The sequence below is a fragment of the Arachis ipaensis genome, chromosome B8, assembly GCF_059453495.1.
Source record: "Arachis ipaensis isolate K30076 ecotype BB chromosome B8, ASM5945349v1, whole genome shotgun sequence".
Classification (NCBI taxonomy): Eukaryota; Viridiplantae; Streptophyta; class Magnoliopsida; order Fabales; family Fabaceae; genus Arachis; species Arachis ipaensis.
In genome coordinates this window covers 124,083,783-124,093,489 of record NC_142443.1, presented here as the reverse complement: position 1 = coordinate 124,093,489, position 9,707 = coordinate 124,083,783, and the positions used below count along the sequence as shown (strand labels likewise).

At 42.3% G+C, this 9,707-nt stretch overlaps 1 non-coding gene across 1 annotated transcript; it reads right to left on the bottom strand.

The window, feature by feature from the left end:
* Positions 1–331: 331 nt before the first annotated feature.
* Positions 332–439, bottom strand: LOC148549718 (small nucleolar RNA R71). Its single transcript, XR_015897498.1, has one exon. It is a non-coding gene; the product is annotated as a small nucleolar RNA R71 (small nucleolar RNA).
* Positions 440–9,707: the final 9,268 nt, after the last annotated feature.

Genomic DNA, 9,707 nt, shown 5'->3' with positions numbered 1-9,707 from the left:
TTTACATGGAAGAAGCATCTCCATTCCTGCCATTGGAGCAAACAACTTTGAGCTGAAACCTCAATTAGTTTCTCTGATGCAGCAGAACTGCAAGTTTCATGGACTTCCATCTGAAGATCCTTTTCAGTTCTTGACTGAATTCTTGCAGATATGTGATACTGTTAAGACTAATGGAGTAGATCCTGAAGTCTACAGGCTCATGCTTTTCCCTTTTGCTGTAAGAGACAGAGCTAGATTATGGTTGGATTCTCAACCCAAAGACAGCCTGAACTCTTGGGATAAGCTGGTCACGGCTTTCTTAGCCAAGTACTTTCCTCCTCAAAAGCTGAGCAAGCTTAGAGCTGATGTTCAAACCTTCAGACAGAAAGAAGGTGAATCCCTCTATGAAGCTTGGGAAAGATACAAACAGTTGACCAAAAAGTGTCCTTCTGACATGCTTTCAGAATGGACCATCCTGGATATATTCTATGATGGTTTATCTGAGCTATCAAAGATGTCACTGGACACTTCTGCAGGTGGATCCATTCACCTAAAGAAAACGCCTGCAGAAGCTCAAGAACTCATTGACATGGTTGCTAATAACCAGTTCATGTACACTTCTGAAAGGAATCCTGTAAGCAATGGGACGCCTATGAAGAAGGGAGTTCTTGAAGTTGATACTCTGAATGCCATATTGGCTCAGAATAAAATATTGACTCAGCAAATCAATATGATCTCTCAGAGTCTGCATGGAATGCAAGCTGCATCCAACAGTACTCAAGAGGCATCTTCTGAAGAAGAAGCCTATGATCCTGAGAACCCTGCAATAGCAGAGGTAAATTACTTAGGTGAACCTTATGGAAACACCTATAACTCAACATGGAGAAATCATCCAAATTTCTCATGGAAGGATCAAAAGTCCCAACAAGGCTTTAATAATGGTGGAAGAAACAGGTTTAGCAATAGCAAGCCTTTTCCATCATCAACTCAGCAACAGACAGAGAACTCTGAACAAAATGCTTCTAACTTAGCAAATTTAGTCTCTGATCTATCTAAGACCACAGTAAGTTTCATGAATGAAATAAGGTCTTCCATTAGAAATCTGGAAGCACAAGTGGGCCAGCTGAGTAAAAGAATCACTGAAATCCCTCCTAGTACTCTCCCAAGCAATACAGAAGAGAACCCAAAAGGAGAGTGCAAGGCCATTGACATAAGCGCCATGGCCGAACCTGTGAGGAGAGGAGAGGACGTGAATCCCAAGGAGGAAGACCTCCTGGGACGTCCAGTGGTCAATAAGGAGCTTCCCTCTGAGGAACCAAAGGAATTTGAGACTCATCTAGAGACCATAGAGATTCCATTGAACCTCCTTATGCCCTTCATGAGCTCTGATGAGTATTCCTCTTCTGAAGAGAATGAGGATGTTACTGAAGAGCAAACTGCCAAGTTTCTTGGTGCAATCATGAAGCTGAATGCCAAATTGTTTGGCATTGATACTTGGGAAGTTGAACCTCCCTTGTTCATCAATGAACTAAGTGATCTGGATCAACTGACATTGCCTCAGAAGAGACAGGATCCTGGAAAGTTCATAATCCCTTGTACCATAGGCACCATGATCTTTAAGGCTCTGTGTGACCTTGGTTCAGGGATAAACCTCATGCCCCTCTCTGTAATAGAGAAACTGGGAATCTATGGGGTGCAAGCTGCTAAAATCTCACTGGAGATGGCAGACAGCTCAAGAAAATAGGCTTATGGACAAGTAGAAGATGTATTAGTAAAGGTTGAGGGCCTTTACATACCTACTGATTTCATAGTCCTGGATACTGGAAAGGAAGAGGATGAATCCATCATCCTAGGAAGACCTTTCCTGGCCACAGCAAGAGCTGTGATTGATGTTGACAGAGGTGAAATAGTCCTTCAATGGAATGAGGACTCCCTTGTGTTTAAAACTCAAAGACCTCCCTCTGCAACCATGGAGAGGAAGCAGAAAAAGCTTCTCTCCAAGCAGAGTCAACCAGAGCCCCCACAGTCAAACTCTAAGTTTGGTGTTGGGAGACCACAACCAAACTCTAAGTTTGGTGTTGAACTCCCATATCCAAACTCTAAGTTTGGTGTTGGAGAGTCTCAACAAAGCTCTGCACATCTGTGAGGCTCCATGAGAGCCCACTGTCAAGCTATTGACATTAAAGAAGCGCTTGTTGGGAGGCAACCCAATGTTTATCTAATTCTTATTTTTATTGTTTTTCATGTTTTCTTAGGTTCATGATCATATGGAGTCACAAAATAAATATAAAAATTGAAAATGGAATCAAAAACAGCAGAAGAAAAATTACACCCTGGAGGAGCATCTGTCTGGCGTTCAGCGCCAGAACAGAGCATGGTTCTGGCGCTGAACGCCCAAAATGGGTAGCTTCTGGGCGCTGAACGCCAGAACAGGCATGGTTCTGGCGTTCAACGCCAGAAATGGCACACAGATGGGCGTTGAACTCCCAAAATGGCCACCAACCTGGCACTGAACGCCCAGAGTTGGGTACAAGGGCATTTTTACATGCCTAATGGGTGCAGGGATGTAAATCCTTGAACACCTCAGGATCTGTGGACCCCACAGGATCCACTCAGGATCTGTGGACCCCACAGGATCCCCACCTACCTCCACTCACTTCTTCTCACCACTCTCTTTCACACAACCCCATAAACACTCTTCCCTAAAAACCCCTCACCAATCACCTCAATCTCTCTTCCCCACTAAACCTTCACCACTCACATCCACCCACTCTTCCCCATAAACCTACCTCATAAACTCCACCTACCTTCAAAATTCAAAACCAATTTCCCACCCAAACCCACCCATATGGCCGAACCAATACCCCACCTCCCCACCCTATATAAAAACCTCCATTCTTCATCAAATTCACACAACACACCCCTCTACACTCCTCTTGGCCGAAACCTCATCTCCCTCTCCCTCTCCATATTTCTTCTTCTTCTTCTTCTATTCTTTTGTTTATTGCTCGAGGGCGAGCAATATTCTAAGTTTGGTGTGGTAAAAGCATAGCTTTTTTGTTTTTCCATTAGCATTGATGGCATCTAAGACCGGAGAATCCTCTAGAAGAGGGAAAGGGAAGACAAAAGCTTCCACATCCGAGTCATGGGAGATGGAAAGGTTCATCTCCAAAGCCCATCAAGACCACTTCTATGATGTTGTGGCCAAGAAGAAGGTGATCCTTGAGGTCCCTTTTAAACTCAAAAGAAATGAGTATCCGGAGATCCGACATGAAATTCAAAGAAGAGGTTGGGAAGTTCTAACAAATCCCATCCAACAAGTCGGCATCCTAATGGTTCAAGAGTTCTATGCCAATGCATGGATCACCAAGAACCATGATCAAAGTAAGAACCCGGATCCAAAGAACTATGTTACAATGGTTCGGGGGAAATACTTAGATTTTAGTCTGGAGAATGTGAGGTTGGCGTTCAACTTGCCATACATGGAAGAGAACGCACGCCCCTACACAAGGAGAGTCAACTTTGATCAAAGGTTGGACCAAGTCCTTATGGACATATGTGTAGAAGGAGCTCAATGGAAGATTGACTCCAAAGGCAAGCCGGTTCAACTAAGAAGATTGGACCTCAAGCCTATAGCTAGAGGATGGTTGGAGTTTATTCAATGCTCAATCATTCCCACTAGCAACCGGTCTGAAGTTACTATAGACCGGGCCATCATGATCCATAGCATCATGATTGGAGAAGAGGTGGAAGTTCATGAGATTATACCTCAAGAACTCTACAAGGTGGCTGACAAGTCCTCCACTATGGCAAGGTTAGCCTTTCCTCACCTCATCTGCCACCTATGCAATTCGGCTGGGATTGACATAGAGGGAGATATCCTCATCAAAGAGGACAAGCCCATCACTAAGAAAAAGATGGAACAAGCAAGAGAGCCCAGTCATGGAGCTCAAGAGGCGCAAGAAGCTCATTTCCATGAGATCCCGGAGATGCCTCAAATGCACTTTCCTCCACAAAATTATTGGGAGCAAATCAACACCTCCCTAGGAGAATTGAGTTCCAATATGGGACAACTAAGGGTGGAACATCAAGAGCACTCCATCATGCTTCATGAAATAAGAGAAGATAAAAAAGCAATGAGGGAGGAGCAACAAAGACAAGGAAGAGACATAGAAGAGCTCAAGGACATCATTGGTTCCTCAAGAAGGAAACGCCACCATCACTAAGGTGGATTCATTCCTTGTTCTTCTTTCTTCTGTTTTTCGTTTTCTATGTTATGTGCCTATCTATGTTTGTGTCTTCACTACATGATCATTAGTAGTTAGTAACTTTGTCTTAAAGATATGAATGTCCTATGAATCCATCACCTCTCTTAAATGAAAAATGTTTTAATTCAAAAGAACAAGAAGTACATGAGTTTCGAATTTATCCTTGAACTTAGCTTAATTATATTGATGTGGTGCTTCTTGTTTTCTGAATGTATGCTTGAACAGTGCATATGTCTTTTGAAGTTGTTGTTTAAGAATGTTAAATATGTTGGCTCTTGAAAGAATGATGACTAGGAGACATGTTATTTGATAATCTGAAAAATCATAAAAATGATTCTTGAAGCAAGAAAAAGCAGCAAAAAAAAAAACAAAGCTTGCAGAAAAAAAAAAGAGAAAGAGAAAAAAATAGGCGAAAAAAAAAATAGAAAGAAAAAGAAAAAGCAAGCAGAAAAAGCCAATAACCCTTAAAACCAAAAGGCAAGGGCAAATAAAAAGGATCCCAAGGCTTTGAGCATCAGTGGATAGGAGGGCCTAAAGGAATAAAATCCTGGTCTAAGCGGCTAAACCAAGCTGTCCCTAACCATGTGCTTGTGGCGTGTAGGTGTCAAGTGAAAACTTGAGACTGAGCGGTTAAAGTCAAGGTCCAAAGCAAAAAAAGAGTGTGCTTAAGAACCCTGGACACCTCTAATTGGGGACTTTAGCAAAGCTGAGTCACAATCTGAAAAGGTTCACCCAATTATGTGTCTGTGGCATTTATGTATCCGGTGGTAATACTGGAAAACAAAGTGCTTAGGGCCACGGCCAAGACTCATAAGGAAGCTGTGTTCAAGAATCATCATACTGAACTAGGAGAGTCAAGAACACTATTCGAAATCTGAAGTTCCTATAGATGCCAATCATTCTGAACCTCAATGGATAAAGTGAGATGCCAAAACTATTCAAGAGGCAAAAAGCTATAAGTCCCGCTCATATGATTGAAGCTATGTTTCATTGATAGTTTGGAATTTATAGTATATTCTCTTCTTTTTATCCAATTTGATTTTCAGTTGCTTGGGGACAAGCAACAATTTAAGTTTGGTGTTGTGATGAGCGGATAATTTATACGCTTTTTGACATTGTTTTTAGTATGTTTTTAGTAGGATCTAGTTACTTTTTGGGATGTTTTCATTAGTTTTTATGTTAAATTCACATTTCTGGACTTTACTATGAGTTTGTGTGTTTTTCTGTGATTTCAGGTATTTTCTGGCTGAAATTGAGGGACTTGAGCAGAAATCAGATTCAGAGGTTGAAGAAGGACTGCTGATGCTGTTGGATTCTGACCTCCCTGCACTCAAAGTGGATTTTCTGGAGCTACAGAACTCGAAATGGCGCGCTTCCAATTGCGTTAGAAAGTAGACATCCAGGGCTTTCCAGCAATATATAATAGTCCATACTTTGGCCAAGAATAGACGACGTAAACTGGCATTCAACGCCAGCCTTCTGCCCAAATCTGGCGTCCAGCGCCAGAAAAGGATCCAAAACCAGAGTTGAACGCCCAAACTGGCACAGAAACTGGCGTTCAACTCCACAAATGGCCTCTGCACGTGCTACACTTAAGCTCAGCCCAAACACACACCAAGTGGGCCCAGGAAGTGGATTTATGCATCAATTACTCACTCATGTAAACCCTAGTGACTAGTTTATTATAAATAGGACCTCTTACTATTGTATTAGACGTCTTTTTGACGATCTTTGGTCTCAGTTTTATTCCATTGTTCATCTTAGGAGACTATTGATCTCGTTTAGGGGGCTGGCCATCTCGGCCATGCCTGGACCTTCACTTATGTATTTTCATACGGTAGAGTTTCTACACTCCATAGATTAAGGTGTGGAGCTCTGCTGTTCCTCAAAGATTAATGCAAAGTACTACTGTTCTCTATTCAATTCTTCTTATTTCGCTTCTAAGATATCCATTCGCACCCAAGAACGTGATGAAGGTGATGATTATGTGTGACACTCATCATCCTTCTCCCTTATGAACGCGTGCCTAACAAACACTTCCGTTCTACATGAAATAAGCTAGAATGAATATCTCTTAGATTTCCTAACCAGAATCTTCGTGGCGTAAGCTAGAATGATGGCGGCATTCAAGAGAATCCGGAAGGTCTAAACCTTGTCTGTGGTATTCTGAGTAGGATTCAATGATTGAATGACTGTGACGAGCTTCAAACTCGCGATTGTTGGGCGTTAGTGACAGACGCAAAAGGAGGGTGAATCCTATTCCAGCATGATCGGGAACCGACAGATGAATAGCCATGCCGTGACAGGGTGCGTGAGCATATTATTCACTGAGAGGAGGGGATGTAGCCACTGACAACGGTGATGCCCTTGCATAAAGCCAGCCATGGAAAGGAGTAAGACTGATTGGATGAAGATAGCAGGAAAGCAGAGGTTCAGAGGAACGAAAAGCATCTCCATTCGCTTATCTGAAATTCCTACCAATGATTTACATAAGTATCTCTATCCCTATTTTATTATATAATATTCGAAAACAACATTATCACTTTATATCCGCCTGACTGAGATTTACAAGGTGACCATAGCTTGCTTCATACCAACAATCTCTGTGGGATTCGACCCTTACTCACGTAAGGTATTACTTGGACGACCCAGTGCACTTGCTGGTTAGTTGTATCGAAGTTGTGACAATTATGAATTAAGATCAGAGCACCAAGCTTTGGAGCCATTACCAGGATTTGTTCGAGCCTGGAGATCACAATTTCGTGCACCAAAACCCAAAGGGACACAAATGCAGAAAACCTATTCTCCAAAACCTCCTATAAGAGGAGTCATCACAGTTTGTATTATTTAATGGAGATAAAAGTATCTAAACAAGATATATAACCCAAAACAGAGTCCCGAGAACAAAGGATCTTCGCTAATCCAGAAGTCTCCAGCATGCCTCAACGAGAAGCCTCGCGTCCTGCATTTGAAAACCACAAAATCCGCATGGGTGAGAACCAGAGGTCCCCAGCATGGTAACAGCTTCCACATATATAATACATAATAATAGAGGAAAGCCGAAGGCAATCCTAGAACTTCCTCCAGATAATATCAAAGCTTATAAACAAGCTAAACCGTAAGCGGCAACTGACTAAAGATCCTTCAGTCTAACTAATACTTCCCTTTCCAATTCCTTCAGACCTCCCAACCACCAGCAGGAGTATAATATAGAAAACACATTTATATCAGACAAGAGATTTACAAATAGGAACAGATAAGGCATTTAGGAAATTAGCAAGTAATATGCAGTCAAATAGGCAATCTCAAACAATTCATGTAGTATGCTTATGATGCATGCCTGTCCCTAGTGGCTGATGATATCATCTGTCGGTTATAGAGCCAACCCGACAAGTCCTGGTAGCTAACCATTGGACTGTCCCTCTGTCGTGCATCCCCAACTCGAGTTATACTCATCATAAACTTGATCATAATCATGATCCATATCCATCACCCTCACTGGTGAATATTTATCCATCACCATCACTGGTAAATATTTACGGGGCCGAGCTCATCCGGGCCTTTCACAGTGCCCGGCCACACTTACGACATTGGGTTAACAGAGCTTCGAGTCTCAATCTGGAGCACATGGTGGCTAGCCATTGCTACTACCCAGGGAAACCCTCATCTCCAATGGTGGAAGTGCAAACATTCACAATTCAATCAACAGCATATATGCATTTATACTTGGCCATAAACATGGCTCCGCCGTAACACGGCAATAATCTAGCCATCCGGCTCACGGTTAAATCCATAACCAGCCAATTCATTAACAATTATGGCCCTTCGGCCCATGGCATAACAAGCACTTCCACCGCCATTCTCCGCATCTCACATATTCATCTTTGATCCTCAATGATCAATCATTTTTCCCTTGCTTCACTCGCAAGTTACCACATTCACTAGCCCTTTTTCTCATTCTAGGCATATCATAATGATTTAAGACATAAGTGGTGAGATCGGAGGCTTAGAAGTATGAGATTTGGCTTTTAAAACTCAAAAATCAACTTTGGGATAAAAACAGGGCCACGCGTACGCGCACTCCACGTGCACGCGTGGATGGCCTTAAAACTCATCGACGCGCAAGCGTCATACGCGCGAACGCGTGGGTTGAAAATTAGCCAAACGGCGTGCACGCGTCAGCCACGCGTACGCGTGGGTACTCTTGCGCCCCAGGCACAAAACTGGCACAACTTTGGCACAACTCTCGGGAAAATGGCTGGGCATTGGGTGCAGCACATTCGGCGCGCCCGCGCACATCATGCGCACGCGTGGATGGCACTTCCTGGAAGAACGGTGCTTACGCGCCAAGTGCGCCTACGCGCGGGGGGTCATTCTGCTAAAAATTTTCTAAGTTAAAAACTGCAGAATTCGCAGATTCAACCCCCAATCTTCCGACGGACATAACTTCCTCATTTTAAATCGTTTTTCACTCGTTCTTCAAACGGCATGGACATCCCGGATCCAATTTCATTTCTAAACAGATTTGGAACAAATCAGAGATCCGTAGTCCAAGTTATGTCCCGTCAAAGTATGCCCAAAAACCATGTTTTCATACAAAACCACAAAGTGCCATTTTCAAAACAAGCCACTTTCAACTCTTTCCAAAATCAATAAAAAACCTGCCAATTTCATCCCTTTTCTTTGAAATCAATCAAAATGTACCAAAATCAATATCAAGCCATCCTCAACTCACACATTGACATTTTACCAAAATTCCCAAAATCACATCCAACCATTTTAACACTTCTCAATCAAATGGCTAAAGGACAAACACAATATCATGTCATACATCATTCTCATCCCAATTTCCAATAATACCAATTCCCAAATCAATCATCATTATACATGATTAACATCATACTCACCATCAACATGGTACCACCCATCAATTCAACCTCAATCATCCATCAAGCATATATCACAACATGCATTTCTCATATATCACACAATCAAGGCATCAATATTCATAATCACATATATGAACACATCATATATCTCAACCATTCAACAACACCAACAATTCAATGCCTATCTTAGGGCCTCTAGCCTAAGTATTTCCTACCACATTACATATTAGATACGGAAAACCGAAACCATACCTTAGCCGATTTCCCAAGCTCAACCGGAGCACTTCCAAACCACTTTTCCTCAAGCTCTCAAGGTCTCAACACCTCCAAGAACAGATTTTGTCACACAAAACCCTCTCCCAAGCTTTCTAAAATCACCAATCAAGCTCCAATATTCACATATACACAACCTAAGCCACAATCATCATACCAAAACACAAAAGCTCAATACCCACAACCACAAGTTCAACATTCTCACTAGGGTTTGAGATATCTTACCTTACCCAAGATTCAAGGAGACAAGGTTAACCTTCTCCTTCAAGAGAGTTGGTCCCTATAACATCAAAGAGCC